The 16523-nt window shown below is 39.5% G+C and overlaps 1 protein-coding gene across 1 annotated transcript in view; it reads right to left on the bottom strand.

Moving 5' to 3' along the window:
- The window catches only part of PCSK2 (proprotein convertase subtilisin/kexin type 2), a 331471-nt gene that overhangs the window by 313884 nt on the left and 1064 nt on the right, over positions 1–16523 (bottom strand). The gene's annotated exons all lie outside the window — the stretch shown is intronic.

Genomic DNA, 16523 nt, shown 5'->3' with positions numbered 1-16523 from the left:
AGAGAGAGAGAGAGAGAGAGAGAGAGAGAGAGAGAGAGGAAAGCACAGAGTGAGACAGGAGAGAAGATGGAGGGATGGAGAGGGAGTATGTGACTATTTGTGTGGTGGCATGTGGCTTAGCTCATTATTTTCTAGTCCTGTGCCTCTATAGAAGGCTCTTAAGCAAGTGTAGCTAAAGTAGAGAGTAGAGTACAAATTGGGAGGAAGTGGCCAGGGTGCCTGCTTTGTAATTAGTTTGGATAATCCTGAACCTAACTAGTCACCTTTTTCTGATTGGTCTAGTTATTCAAGATATTCCACACAATGGCTGGACCAATTCACAGCTCAACACACTGGAATTACTGCACCTACCCATCTACAACTCCAATGAGAGACAGTTTAAGATGCTAGAGTTTACAAAGTAATATTTTTTTCCATGCTCAAAAATTATGCTCCAAGGTCTTGTGGTATTAATTTGGTAATAGTTCTAGTACACACTGCATATGTTATAGTGAAGGTTCAAAACTGCTTGTGGGCCATGACATACTGCAGCACCAATGCAATATTCACACTGCTGATGGAAACTGTTAATATGCCAGCATAATGCTCAATTGCAAAATATAACAGACTCTCCATATATAAGATAGAAGCAAAGCATTTATTCAGACACTAGAAAACCAAATCCCAACACCAGGAAACTGAATCCATTATAGAAATATAGAAGTTAATAAACCATAACAGCACAGGCAGCCACACCACCCTTTAGCCTTCCCACAAACCAACATTTACTCACAAGCCTGTCTCCCTCTGTTGCTAACTACTCTGACACAAAGCTTCTTGTGGGTTCTGCTCTACCCTTCAGCAAACTCCTCCCACCACAGGTTCCATGGGATTACATTCAATCGATTAGGGGGCAGGGTATATCTTCAAAGCAGGGAAGGTCTTAAAATTTCTATTCCCATTACACATACCAAAGTAACAATTGTCATATTCAGCACAGGCAGGTTATAGTAATGCTGTGTCCTGCCTCTGATGCTCAACCTTCATGATACATTACTGATCTATCTGGCCCAGCTGTTTACAACTTCAAAACCTTTGGGAGAACATTGACCCCATCTCCAATCCAACTCTGGAGAACTGATGTGTCTTTTTGGGTGACTTCATTTGGAAAAGAAAGGGAGACAAATGCTGAATTGGATGTCTATTTTTACAGTAATCTTGAATTTTTCTACAAAAGTTTTACTTTGATTTTCCATTGTGATATAAAGGTGATCATGGGTTCTTAAAGACTATGAAAATCCCTACCACACTGCAGTAGTCCTAGCAACAGACTGTATCTGCTTTCCAAGGATGCTCCTAGCTAGGAGTGGAGAGGCCTATGGGTAGGAAGACCAATAGATGATAAATACTTTAGCCATGGAAATTCATGAAACAAAGAAAGATGCAAAATGGCCTTCAGTTCTAAAGGTCTCCTTCTGTTTTTGTAGTAATGGTGGAAGAAAATGGGGGACTTAGTATGCAAAAGATTACAACTTTTTAGACCATCTAGATTCACAAGAAGGAATATAATAGGTATTATTGGAAAAGTTTCAGTAAATTGTGCCTTTGTTTTGCTCTTAATAATGGTTTAGATATTTAATTATACTCATTAGGATTGTCCCCTCCCCCAGCACACCAAAAGCTCAGCTCAAAAGTAACCATCAATTAACCTGAGAGCAAAACAGTAAACATAAGTGGTCCTTAATAAAGGCAACATTCATCAGTTTAATAAAGAACTCGTTTGTTTTAGAATAGCAGTATCAACATAGGCATAGGTAGCATGGCACAATGCAGAGTTGGGTGACTGGGAATTAGAACACTTGGTTACTTGAGTCCTAGTTCTATCTAGGACCTTACCTGTCTGACTCCTGAGTTCTAGTCCTATCTAGAACTTTACCTGTCTGACTCATTTGGGTCTCATTTTAAGCATTAGAAGACTGGGTGAGTTCTATGAAGTCTTTCATACCTCTAACCTATAGTTCTAACCTATTAACTCCTCAACATCAGCCAGTTAGGTGCAAGGAATCCATAATAAAGCTAACATATTTACACAAAATTTTATGATCAAAATCAAATATTTATTTAACCAATCAATGTATTAAGCGTCTACTACATGCCAGGTACTTCTAGGAATACAAATATAACAAATGAGGAAATCTCCCATTGCTATACATATATGATCTCATTTGATCAGGACAACAACCCTGTGAGATATTTAAAAACACTTTTAGTTCCCACTTAACAGATAGGAAAATTAAGGCTCAGAGTGGTTAAGAAATATGGCAAAGGTTGTATAACTAGTAAGTAGTGGCATTGGGACTCAACCCCAGTGTTCTTCCCATGATACCAAAGAGACTTAGGGCTTTCCAAAAGTTACTTTAATCTATAAGCAATAACCTCAAAATCATTGTAGGTTCCCCGAAAGGGAAAAAACAAAACAAAACAACATATAGGTATGCCCTTTCTAGGTTTCACCTAGGAAGTTGGCTCCAGTTTGAAGTACCCTCTGTGGCTGAGGTCCCTCATTCTAGTTGGCTGGTTCTTCCTAGAATCTCTATTTTAAGGACAGTTGGGACACCCACGTCTTCATTCCTTTCCATGTTATATTCTTGATTCTACTCCAACTGTCCAAGTTTGTCTACCATGCACCTTTGATTGACACTTTCATCTTTCTCTCACTCACCCCCAACTTGCTTTCCAGCTTCCTTTCATGTATTGTCTCTCCCCTCCCCCCATATAAATGTAAACTCCTTGAGGGTAGGGATGGACTGTCTTTCTGCTTCTATTTGTATCTTATGTTGTATAGTGGCTGGCACATAGCAAACACATAATAAATGACTTGTTGACTAGTCGAGCTCAAATACAAAAGAAATAAGAAGTTCTATGTTTTTAAACAATAAAAGCCATTTTTTATTGAGGAACCAAAAAAAGTGAGTCTGAACCTCTTGTTTCATGTTTTATTCTTTCAGTTCCCATGCCTTGAAAAGCTAACACTGAATATATAATTATTTCAAACTTAACTATAGCATTCACTCCCACATGTGCTATAACATTATGATCTACAGCTAATAAAGCCCCTTTGAAATAGAAATTGATTTATAGATATTCACTCTGTTGAGGGGAAAAAGTGTAATTTTTTTGCTTCTATTTTATTCTGATAGGGTTTCAACTGGAGGCCTTCTTTTCTCTCCTCTGGTAGCCTTCCAACACAAGTCCTACTGAGTTCTAAGGTGGCAAACTGGGGAAAAACCAAGGTCTGCCAAGCATTTAATTCCTGGTTTCCACCTACTTCCCTCTGCCCAGTTAGCAGGATCATAGGATCATGGGATTTAGAGCTGGAAGAAACCTTAAAGAACCTAATTCCGGGGACACAAAGAGATGGGGCCAGTTGAAGTGGATTCCCTTCACTTTGAGGGAAGATTTCCTCAAAGACCATTTATCCAGTCTCTTTCTAAATTGAAGACAAGAAATAGTTATCTACAGACTTTTATGTAGTATATATGTAGGACATGAGCTCAAATCTGACCTTAGACACTTACTAGCTGTGTGATCCTGGATAAATCACTTAATCCTGTTTGCCTCAGTTTCCTTATCTTTAAAATGAGCTGAAGGAGGAAATGGCAAACCACTACAGTATCTTTGTAAAGAAAACCCCTAGTGCGGTCATGAAGAGTCAGACACGATTGAAACGATTCAACAATAGCACAAATGCCTATCTCAATGTGATATATTATTATTAATAATAACAATGAGTGAATTTATATATAGCTTTTAGGAAAGCTTGCACTAAGGCAGTGTCAGGTAGTAGATAGAGAGGTGGCTTTGAGCCCAGAAGAGTGGAATTCAAGGTTTGCCTCTGATACATCATCATCATCATCATCATCTCATCATCATCATCATCACCATAGCTAGCACTTATATATAGCTATTCTAGGTTGGCAAAGAGCTTTACATATGTTATATGTAAACTTGTATGATGTATATGTATATACACTTATACATTATATGTGTGTATATATGTATACACACATACTTACATTCACATATACATATTTACTTTCTTCTCTCTAAGTTGTCGTGATCTCTCTTGGTTCTTTCCCCACCTCTCTGACCACTACTCAGGCTCCTTTGCTGGATTTTCACCTGATAATCCTGACCCCAGTGCTCTGTCCTGGGTCCTCTTTTCTTTTCTCTCACTTCAATTTTGCTTGATGATCTCATTGTCTCCTAGAGATTCTGCTGTCATTTCTACCTAGATGATTCTCAGATCTGTCGGTCTAGCCATAACCTCTCTCTCCTGACCAGGAGACTCACAACTCTTAACTGTTAATTGAATATCTGAAACCATGTCTTAAGCTTCATATGTCCAAAATCAAACTCGTTATCTTTCTCCAAAAAACCTCTTGTCTTCCGAATTTCCCTATTACTGTCAAGGGTGTCACCATCCTCCCAATTACCCAGTCTCTTAACCTAGGCATCATCCTTAATTCTTCACTCTAACCCCATTTCCTACATCTGATCAGTTTCCCAGGCTCCTTGTATGTCCTCTTCTCTTCTCTAATGCTGCTACCAACTTGGTACAGACCCTTATCACCTTATCCCTTGGCTATTGCAATAACTTGCTGTCTGGCCTCTCTGTTTCCTCTCTTTCCACTGAGAAAAACTAATACTGTGCTGCATTATTTAATAACCAATATTTCTCTGTGATCCATCCTTTCCCTTATTTTGACAGACCCCACTTCCTGAAAGACAGGCAGTTTCTGGAGGGCATGATTTAGCCATGTGATCACTCCCAGCCCCCAAGACATCTGTCATTACCCTGCTTGGGTTGGATCCCTTCCAAATGGGACCTTTGCTTTTGTTTACCCTGTAAGCAGAGAAGCCAGCTTGAGCTAGGCTTTCTCCAAGAGACATGTTTCTTGTCTTTGTTTTTACTTTCATCAAAGTTGAGTTTTACCTAGTCTACAAGAGAGAGACTAAGCTGGAGAGATCCTGAGTGGAATGTTTTTTCCAGTCAAGATTGCTAGAGGCAGCTAGCCCTCAAAAAGCAACCAGCATTTCTCAGGTATCAGAGAGGGGCATAATTATCCACTTCAGAAGGCCAGCCCACTTATTTAACTACAGACTGATCCTTTCATCTAAGGATTAGTCCTGTCTGCCTCTTCCCTCATGATGAAGTGATTGGGAGGAGCTAAGAACTCTTTTTCAACTTCCTCATTAAAATGTCTCCCAATTGGGATTGTCTTGTCTTTGCCAGGTGAGGATCATGTATATAATCTCAATCCTGACTATGTCATTCATAGCCAATAAGAAGAAGACACAACTATTTTGTTCAGAATTTTTCTCTGTCATCTTGCTAATTGTTATGAAAGACCCTATCAGCCCTTGTTCACTGTCTTTGGTCATCAGGAGTTGACAATGACCCAATCTATTGGTTATTGCTAACCTAATAGATAGATCATACTTGGAACTTTGTCTCTCAGAAATTCTTTTGAGACACCAATCCTTTATTATCAAGGCACATGCCCCTGCTAATAAATGACATCTTGCTTGGGGAATTGTCTTAGTTTAGCCTTTTGTTAAGTTTCCACTCTTGACATTACTCCAGTCCATCTTCCACAGAGTGATCTTTCTAAAGCACAAATCTGACTGTCAGTCATTCCTCTATTCAATGAACTCTAGGATCTCCCTGTGAGATCCTATCTTATCTCCAGCATGAAATACAAAATCCTCTGCTTGACTTTTAAAGTCTTTCATAATATAAGCCCTCCCCGCTTTTCTAGTCTTTTTAAGCCCAATTCACCTGTGTTGCCCACTGAACAATCCAGTGACAAAGACTTTCTTGCTCTTCTTCAGACTTGACAGTGTTTCTCCTGACTCCTGGTATTTTCATTGGCTGTCCCCAATGGTTTCAACGCTTAGTACAATATCTGGAACTTTTAAGGATTCTTATACAGTATATATTGGTTTTAGATAGTTGTTTAGATGTTTCCTCTATTAGATTATAAACTTCTTAAGTCAGGGACTAGTTTTTCACCTTTTTGAGTTTTAAAAATTTATTTTATTTTTAATTTATGGAATGTAACATGCATTTCCATAACATAATATAATAAAAAAGATGTACAATAAAAAAGATGATTATGCATGAAGCTGCAAATCTATTATATGCAACTTGCTATTCCTTTAAAATTTATAATAAGGTTATCATGTGAAAAAAAAACCCTAGTACTCAACACAGGGCCTGGTACCTAGTAGACACTTCATAAATGTTTGTTGCCTTGGTTTGTTCCATTCACTATATTTATCTGATCCTGGCTTTGTGACCTTGGGCAAGTCACTTAACTCTCAGTGCCCTAGGCAACTCTCTAAGACTATAAATTGCAAAGGTGATGGATGCCCTGCTTCAGTAAAGGGAGTATTCTCCTCTGGGAGTTCTTATATCAATGTAAATACAGGCACATTCCCTAAGGTTTGCAAACTGCTTTACATTCATTATTTCAGGTGAGCCCCACATAAACACAATGAAGGAAATTCTAATTATTACCCCCACTTTAGGGATAAGAAAACCAAGGTCCAAAGGAGTTAGCGTTTTGCCCAGGGTCACAAAGCCAGAATCAAAAGATCTAACCAAGTCAAATCAGTAAGCAGTAGCTCCTAATAAATTTCTGAGGGAGAATTCTAAACCAATTCTTCCTGATTTCAAGTTCAACATGGTATTTTCTATACTACACAGTCTCTCTGAAGTCAAATAAATGAATGATACAACTCATAAAGGAGGTTTTATGTTGTGGAGCATAGACCGTGAAATGGCCAAAGAAGCCTTTAGGGAGGAGATGGGACTTGACCTAGGCCTGAAAAGATGAACAACATATCAATAGCAGGGCTCAGCATTTAGATGTGTGGTAAGTAAAGCTCTTCTTGTTTTCTGTTGGCTGCTATGGCAGTAAACTTCCCTCCCCCAGACTCCATAGCTAAAGCTCCCCATGGACTTCTTAGCTAGTGATCTTCCTGGAGACATAGAAGACAGTCTATTCGCTGTTGTCTCTCAGGTACAAAAGTCTGGATTTGGACAAGGTGATTCTACATCTGGGAGATCTTTGACGAGTGCCTTGGGAACCCATGGCCACTTGAGCTTTTGACCCAAATAAGAATAAAATTGTATGTTCTGAATATGTAACTGCTAGGCTAACAAAAATGCATTACTGGGAATTTGTTCTTTCATTAACTAGTGACACAATTACTATCATGGGTATTCTATTTAAATTGAGAGACCAAAAAAAAATGTCCTGATAGTTCTGCAAATGCAATTTTTCCAGCCTTGAATCTATTTTCATTACCTGCACATTGAGACAATTAAGTGGAAGAGTTTGACCTGGAGTCAGGCCCACATCAGAATCCTCCTTTGGACACATACGGGCTATGAGACCCTGGGCAAATAACTTAATTTCTTTCAGCCTCAGTTTCCTCCTGTGTAAAATGGAGATAAGTATAGCACCTATATCACAGGGTTATTGTAAGATCAAATGAAATAATACTGTAAAATGCTTTGTAAACCTTAAAGGGCTATAGAAATATCAGTTATTATAATTATGTAAAGTGATTCTTAACCATGGTTAAACCACTAACTATAACTTATTTGATTTTGTATCCAATCCTCTTAAGCACTGCATTACACACTTATTTTTACATTGAAGTGAACTAAAATTAATTTGGTTTTTAAGATGCACCTTTGAGGTAAACACACACACGTATGTATGTATGTATGTATGTATGTATCCTGAAGTGTCACAAAATCAAGACTGTGGTCCTATAGATTATAAATTGATGAGAGCAAAAGATACAAGTCATAAACTCTTAAGATCCTGGATTATAGATGGAAGCGCTGGTGTGGTGGTACATGTTTAACAACTGGCTTTCTGGGGGGGAAATGTATATATTACATACCTTTATGTTTAATCTGCATTATTAATCTTCATTTTCTTTACTAAATCTAGAAATCAACAAAACAATAAAATAAGCCCTGATATGTAGTTTTGGCTGATTTTAGGTGTTTCAATGTTTACATTGACAATTTAACAATCAGCTTCTACAAACTGAAGCCAGCACACTACTGGACAGAAGGGATCTAAGTCTTTATTAGTCCCACACTCTCCTATAGATGAAGTAACTGAGACACAGAGAAACTAAGTAACTTTCTTGTGGTCCCATGAATAACAAGTAGTATAATTGAAACTAGAACCCAGGTTCTCAGACCATCAATGATGTGTTTATTTCACTGTACTGTGTAACAATAAAACAGGAATCCTTTAGGTAAATGAATGCCCTCCCATGATAGAAATGCAGGGCCAGTGTAGAGGGCCTATCTTAGAATTAGGAATGCCTGGATTCAAGTTTCTCTTCTAACACACACTAGTTGAGGGACTATGGGTAAGTCTCTTGACCTCTCAATGCTCTAGGGAATTCTCTAAATGACAACTTATAGACAAGTTACTGGTTTGTATCAAAGAAGGGAGAAACTCTTTGTTTTCTCTCCTTTGGGAAGCTTTTGACCTCAGTCTGACAGACTATTAAGGTGAGCATGTGTTATTTCAGGTCAAGGTGTTTATTTGATTATTAGTAGAAAGTGACAGTTTTTGAGCTTCATGTGACATAAGAAAACATATTTTAGGAAGGTGACTCTGAAAGGTGTGTGTGGAATACCCTGGAGTAGGGAGAACTAGGGGTTAAGTGACATCTGTTAGGGGACTATTGCAATATCCCAGGCATGAGATGAGCTCTTGGAATATGACAGTCTTGTGGGAATGGAACGTATGGAAAGGACGGAGTGGTTATTGGGGACAGTGATTGATCCAGATTAGAATTCTATTTTTTTTTAACTCTGTCTGATATTTTACTATTGATATATTCAACTTATAGAATTAAACAGAAAGCTTTCATAACACCCTTTAAAAAATGAAAGTGCTATGTCTTTATAGAATCTAAGATTTATAGAGCTAGAAGAACCTTAGAGATAATGTAGTCCACACCCATCCCTTTACAGATGAGGAAACCTAAGTTTGGGATGGTTTGTTTGACCTGCTCAAGGTCACACAAGTAGGTAGTGGCAGAGCCTGGACTAGTACCCACATTTCCTGCTTCCCAAGCTAGTCTTCTTCCCACTACACTATCCTGGTGCACAGCATTCACAAAAGTTAATAAATTCAATACGATTTTATAACCTATTACATCAGTTTAGGTAAAAATCTTTCTAAAGATATGCCAAGAAATTTTAAAAATAAATTAATTGATATGTACTTTGAAATATTCAGCCTTTTCAGCTGCCTTGAATTTTTACAGGGATCTTTCTTTCTTAGTTTTTTTTTTTCCCTGAGAAGTGATTCACTAGCTCATTACTATTTCCAATATTCCCTTGGGTTGGGCAGCCAGAGAGTTGTCTTTGCCACCTTATTTACTGTGACACTGACATAACCAAAGTTTAAATACTGGAATAAGCTCAGGAATGCCCATATTCTGCTCCTCTGTATACTACTCTTTTTTTTAAATTTATAGTTTATTTATTTATTTTATTCTGAATTTAAGAAATAAAACAATCATTTCCATAACATAGTAGAATAGAAAAAAGATGATTGCACATGACACTGCAAAACTATTATGTACAACTTGCTATTCCTTTTAAATATATAATAAAGTTATCATGTAACTTTCTTTTTCCCCCCCTTTTCTTCTCCCCACCCCATTCCCCCATGGCTATCATTAGAAACAAATATGTATGTGTATCTATATACTCATTGAGATTCAGATCAAATGGGATAACATATGTAAAGCACTTTGCACACTTCAAATACTATAAAAATTCTAGCTATAATAATAATAAATGTTGCTGTTGTTATTATCTTTGCAATATTACATGTATCCTCCGAAGCCCCTCAAAAATTGGTCCTTTCACTCTTAGAGCACATCTCTCTCTCTCTCTCTATTTATATATATGTATGTATATATATGTGTGTGTATGTGTGTGTACATATATGTATATATATATATATGCATACACACACATATCAATCGTTGCCTATGTTGCTACCATTAGACTATAAGCTGCTTGAGAACAGGAATTGTATTGTTGTTTTACCTTTCTTTGCATTCCTAGCACTTAGCATAGTGCTCAGCATGTTGTAGGTTCTTATAAAATCCTAGCTGATTAGAATTTAGTATATGTTTTTTTTAAAAAAAAAACACTTGTTGAGTTGAATTGAATAGGTTTGGATCAGATTTGTCATGATTACAAGAAAGTTAATTCATGATGTTATACAGAGTTGGGGTGAGAAGAGTGGGTCCTAAGCTTGAGGAAAGCATGACAGTGTTGAATCCTAAACATTTTCTGTTCAGATGATGTGGTAAAAGGTTGGCGGGGGAGCATGATTTAAGTTTAAAGAGATCATAGGATTCTTCCAGAGATAGAAAGCGACTAAAGTAGGAAGTCTAATTTTAAGAAATTCTCATTCAGGAAGGGGCCATTAAACTTCCCAGTACAATATGCCAGAAAATCCCAAACCAGCAATGTGCTGGTAAATGTTTAATAACAATGCCTCTGAAAATGCACAGGATATTTTTTTCATTTAATCTGTATTATTAACATTTTCTCCATCACTTTCTTGTCTAGTTAACTAACAAAACAATAGATCAAGCCCTGATCTGCATCATTTGCTGACTTTCAAGTTGTAAATATTTATACTGGAAATTTAACCCTTTAACCTTGCTCCAAATTCTTTACCAGAATCTTAAATTTAGGGTCTCACCTAAGAAAGTCATGAACCTGGAATAAATATATGATTTCAAGAGTGGAGAAAAGAGAGCCATTCTTTGCTAGGTTAATACCATACAATTGTTACATACATTCATCATCATGATAAACAAATATTTACTGAGTGTCTTCTGTGCCTGGAGCCATGTGCTCTAAGAGCGAAATTTTTTTTGTCTTTTTTTTGAGGGGAGAGGGCATGGCAATTGGGGTTAAGTGACTTGCCCAAGGTCACACGGCTAGTAAGTGTTAAGTGTCTGAGGCCAGATTTGAACTCAGGTCCTCCTGACTCCAGGGCCGGTGTTCTATTCACTGCGCCACCTAGCCACCCCCTAAAGGACCAATTTTTGAGGAACCTGGGAAGATACACACAATATTGCAAAGATAATAACAACAGCAACGTTTATTATCATTATATGCATTTGCAATGTATTTGAGGTATGCAAAGTGCTTTACCTGTGTTATTTCATTGTCTTATCACAATAATCTTATTCCTGTTGTTGTCAGGTCACTAGTGCCCTACTCTTTTTGACTCCATTTGGGATTTTCTTGGCAAAGATAATGGAGTGGTTTGCCATATCCTTCTTCAGTTCATTTTACAAATAAGGAAAATGAGACAAGCAGGGTTAGGTGACTTGCCCAGGGTCACAAAGCTAATGTCTAAGACCAGATTTGTAGTCAGGTCTTCCTGACTCTAGGCCTGGTGCTCTATCCAGTATACTACCTAGCTGCCCTATCCCTATTTGACTTGCCTAAGATTGCATGGTGGTATGCCTTTAATCCCTTCTGCTGGAGAGACTGAAGCTGTTGGATCTCTTGAGTTTGGGAGTTCTGGGTTGCAGTGGATTACACCAACTGGGTACCTGAACTAGTCCAGTACCAACATGATGGGTCTTGGAGGGGGCTGTCCAAAGAGTTGTAAAATAGCTCAGGTTGGAAGTGGCCCAGGTCAAAGCTTCCATTCTAATCCACAGAGGGGTCTACTATTAGCCTGGGAGAGATAGGGAGACCTAAGTCACAAAAAACCACCACCACCATCACCAACAAAGAAAAACCTTAAACAAATAAAACCAAACTATGCAACTTCAAAGTGGTATATGTCAACTATTATTATTATTGTTGAATTTTTAAATGAAACTTCTTGGGCCTTCAAGGATGAGTAGAATATTAACTGGTGGAGGAAAAGAGTGAGAGTATTTTAGGAAGCAGGAATAGCAGAGGCAAAGGCATAGTGTCAAAAATTGCAAGGGTAATTAATATGTCACTAAGATTGGGGAAAGCTCAAGTACATGTAGGTGGTAAATGGATTTGACCAAGAAAGGGTCTGAAAAATTAGACGGTGATTATTGGTGGTTGGAGTCCCAGGTGAGCTGAAAAAGGGGAAAGGAGCAAGCACTTTTTCAGTACCTACTTTGTGCTAGGCACTGTGCTAATTGCTTTACAAATACTATCTCATTCCATCCTCACAACAACCCTGAGAGGTAGGTTTTATTATAATACTGATTTACAGTTGTGAAATTTGAGGCAGGCCCATGAAGCTAGTAAGTGGGTCAGGCTGGATTTGAATTCAGTTATTCCTGATTCCAGGTCTAGCAGTCTTATGTACTGTGTCACTAAGCTTGAGGGTTTTTCTCCAGATAACATACAGGAATCAAAACCATCAGTTTCCTTGGTTGGATTTATTTTCAATTTTTCACCTGTTTGCAGAGGGGGATTTAGTGCCATCTCTACTTCAGCTAGTAACACCAGGCCAGTTCTCCTCTAATACCTTGGGGGATCCACCTCTACTTTCCTGAGGTTATTGAGTGGGCACCAAGAAATCCCCTCAGCCAATTCCAGAAACCTGAAATTCTATTATTAGAGGAGGCAGTTCCTTTGAGTTGAAGCTCTGTCCCTTATGAAAATGTTAAATACCTCAAGAGAGTTTGATTATAATTCATATTGATGTTATTATATAATCATAATATAATTAATATTAATAATTTGATTGATCTTAGTCATTTATACCTCAGTGTGTATGAGTTTATGGGTTCTCTACTAGTAATTTAGTTTTGAAAGCAGAGGAGGAGAGCCTATAATGGTAGGTGAGGTGAGAAGAATTGATAATAGATATATAGCACATTTACCATTTACTCTATGCCAGACACTGTGTCTTTTTTCTTGTTTTTTTTTTTGGAGGGGGAAGGGCAGGGCAATTAGGGTTAAGTGACTTGGCCAAGGTCACACGTCTGGTAAGTGTTACATGTCTGAGGCCAGGTTTGAACTTAGGTCCTCCTGACTCCATGGCTGGTGCTCTATTCACTGTACCACTTGACCGCCCTGACACTGTATCTTAATATGGTGTCAAGTTGTTGCTTTAGCCAGATTTGCAGAGGAAATTGGGTGGGGTGAAACCTATATGATCTCTTCCAATGAAAAGACCATTTTAAAGCTGAAAGGGACCTTACAGGGCAAGCTAAGCCCAATTCCCCAATTTTGCACATGATAAAACTGAGATCCAGAGAAGGTAAATCACTCACACAAAGGAACTTATTCAAGGTAGTAAGTGGCAGAACCAATAGTTGACCCTCCATCCTATGCCCCTAAACCAGTGTCCTCTTCATTGCCTCACACTTCCTCACAAGGAGAAGCTTTTTCTTATCCCAGAATTTTGCCTAGTGTAGAATAAAATTCTAGATCTGAAAGGGAGCATGGAGATAGGTTCTCTGGTCAAGCCATTTTGTTTCTGATATGTGGAAATAGGCCCAAGAAAGGACTGCTCAGAGTCATGTGGCTATTTGGTGGCAGAAATGGGAAAAAGACTCGTCTCTTATAGCATTCATTCCACTTTTCCTCTTCAAGTGGTTAATAAACAAAGCTCGAAGATCTCAATGACTCCAGCAGCAGGGGGTTGCAAGACACTGGCTCGGGAGAGATGTTTTTAGCTTTCTCAAGGAATTCCTAGTGGATTATAAAGTTGGAGATATAGAGCTTCTGCATTTAACATAAATTACTCCTCTGATGTTATTTAGAAAATATATGATGGGTAAAAATAGTTAGGTCAGTCAGTATGTGCCAGAGCAAGGTTGCACTAGTACCCACAGAATATTTTGAGAAGGAAAGGAAGGCCTTCAGCACCTTGGTTAGATCCTCTGCCAAGGATTTATGGAAGGATTGCACATACATCAGGCAGGATGAGAAGGGGTGAGCTGTTTTCAAGCTCTAAGGAAGGATCTTCTGAAGGATGGAAGGACCAAGGAGGAGAGCTCACTCTAAGAGGATCAGGTTCATTTGCAACATAACCTCCAGGATTCAAATGAAAGAGAAAAGTCCTGAGCTGTGTTTTGCACTTTCTTGGCTTTTTTTGCATGACTTCCCCTTTCTGCATCATGCAGACAAACTGGACTACTAGTTGTTTGGGGGCATTATTGAAGGCTTTCCTCCATGCCTGGAAGTCCTCTAAATCTTTGCTGGATGAAATTTTTCTTTGCTTTCAAGACCCAGTTTGGATGACATTGCTTCTGTGAAGCCTTCTATGATTCTTCAAGTTGAAAGTGATCTCTCCCTCTTCAAATTTCTCTAAATCACCATTTATGGGTCTCTCCTTTGCTCTACCTTGTTTTGTATTATTTCTCCACTTTGGGTCTCTGCTTTCTCTGTCTGTGTGCCTGTCTCTCTGTCTGTCTGTCTCTCTCCTCTATCTGTATGCCTGTCTCTTTGTATCTGTCTCTCTCTTTCTTTTTCTCTCCTTTCCTCTCTGTTTCTATCTTTGTTTATGTCTCTGTCTTTGTCTCTGTCTTTCCCCTACACACCCACATCCTTCCTATCCATAATAAGACTGGAACATCCCTTGAAAACAGTCTGAGTCATATTTCATCTTTGAATAGCCATTGCCTGGGATGGTGCCTTGAACAGAGTAGGCACATGTAATAAATATTTGCTGAAGGAGTGGTTGAATGGGCAACTATGCTCTATAAGGCTGGGAAGTCCCTCTATACAGCTACTAGTCCATCAGTCAACAAAAACACAACCCCTGCCCTCAAAGAGATCACATTCTAATTGGGAGGGAGAAACAATATGAAAACAAACATGTAGATACAAGATGTACACAGAATAGATGGAAGATAATTTCAGAAGGAAGCCACCGATGATAAGAAGGGGGGAAATGACTACACATATCTGCTGGTGAAATAGTTGCTGTTTGAACTGAACAAAAGTCCTAGTTGAGAAAGATATTCTGAGTACATTAACATCCCTTGGGAAGGGGGCTTCCATTCCCTCTCCTATATTCCAACCTACACCTTTGCCAGAGCAACAGGTTTTTGTAGCTCAAACCCACAGTAGCTCTCCTTTCCCCCCACTCTCTCTTGGGAAAGAGAACTACTAGCTTTTTAAATAAAAGAGTCCATAGAAGAGAAAGAGAAAGAGAGGAGAGAGGGGGCAAGGAGGGGAAGAGAGAGAGAGAGACAGAGAGAAAGTGAGAGTATGAGAAAGAAGAGGAAGAGGATGAGGAAGAGGAGGAGGCAGAGAAAGAGGAGATAGAGAAGGAGGTAGGGGAGGAGGAGGAGGAGAAAGAGGAGGAGGAAAGGAAAGGTGGAGGGCAGGAGAGTCAAAGACCAGTCACTGAGGCTTCCCAGGTGGGGTCAAGAGAAGTTGAGAAGGGAGGGATGTAGCCATTCTCTCCCCAAAGTCCAAGATCCTGGAGCACCTGGGCTCCTGCTTTTTTGGTTTCTAACACACCCCTAAGCCTGAAGAAGAAAGACCATAAACAGACACCCCTTTTTTCCAACTCCAATTTGAGTCAGGAGTCCTTCACTCTCTTTCTAATTCAGCCTCAGTGGAGCTAGGGGACTGGAGTCACTATCCAACTTTGAGGAGGTGGTTAAATAAGGAGCAGTTGGTTAAATTGCTATCTTGAAGAAAACTGTGAAGTATCTGGAGGCCCCCATGGCGTCAGGACCAGGTCCCCTTCCGGGGCCCTCCCTCTCATGCCTGGGCTGCTCTTTCCCTCCCTCCTCCGTCTCCTCTCCGTTTCAGGTCTTTTGAGGACAAGTTGGGTTCCTGACAAGGCAGTTCCTGCTGGGAGCTGGTGCAGGTCAGCAGGCCTGCACTGCGTCCCCTTCCCCTCGCCCTTTCCCTACCCAACGAGTTGGTATCTTTCACCTGGGGTTCTCTCAACAACAGCTTGGAATTCGTGTAACTTCAAGGGAGCTAGTCACCAGGTTGGAGAGAAGTAACCTAGAGAGGCGCGGGGCTGTCCAGAGGTGGACAAAATCCACATGCAAGAAGACAAACTAAACTAACTTTTTGAAGGTGCATATGTGAAGAGGTGTGTTCCTTACCCTACCTGTTTCAGCACCCCCAGATAAATGGGCACACCGGCATCGCCTAGTCGCAGTTCCACCGGTTTCCCCGGTGGGATGAAAACTCCAGCGAGGTAAGCTGGAGAGCAATTCAACCATAACAATTAGTGTGAGGCTGGCAATTAATGCCCTTGAGGTCAGTCCCTGACTTTGTAGTGGGGTTCCCTGTTCAGTTTAAGGTCTCGTCTGTCAGTCTCGGGTTTTAGAGGTGGGAGTTCAGCAGAAGCATACTTGGTAATGAGTAGGTAAGTACTGACACCCGGCGGGGAAGCCCTTCGCAGAGTCCAAGAGGGACAGAGCGCCTAAACTGCTAAAGCCTTCTATTTCTGTGGGGGCGGGGAATTTTTTTCTTGCCTTTTTTTTTT

Source organism: Petaurus breviceps, unplaced genomic scaffold (genome assembly GCF_028583685.1).
Source record: "Petaurus breviceps papuanus isolate PSGF00001 unplaced genomic scaffold, PetGlider_PUasm1.0 90919, whole genome shotgun sequence".
Classification (NCBI taxonomy): domain Eukaryota; kingdom Metazoa; phylum Chordata; class Mammalia; order Diprotodontia; family Petauridae; genus Petaurus; species Petaurus breviceps.
This window is presented reverse-complemented; position numbering and strand designations above follow the sequence as displayed.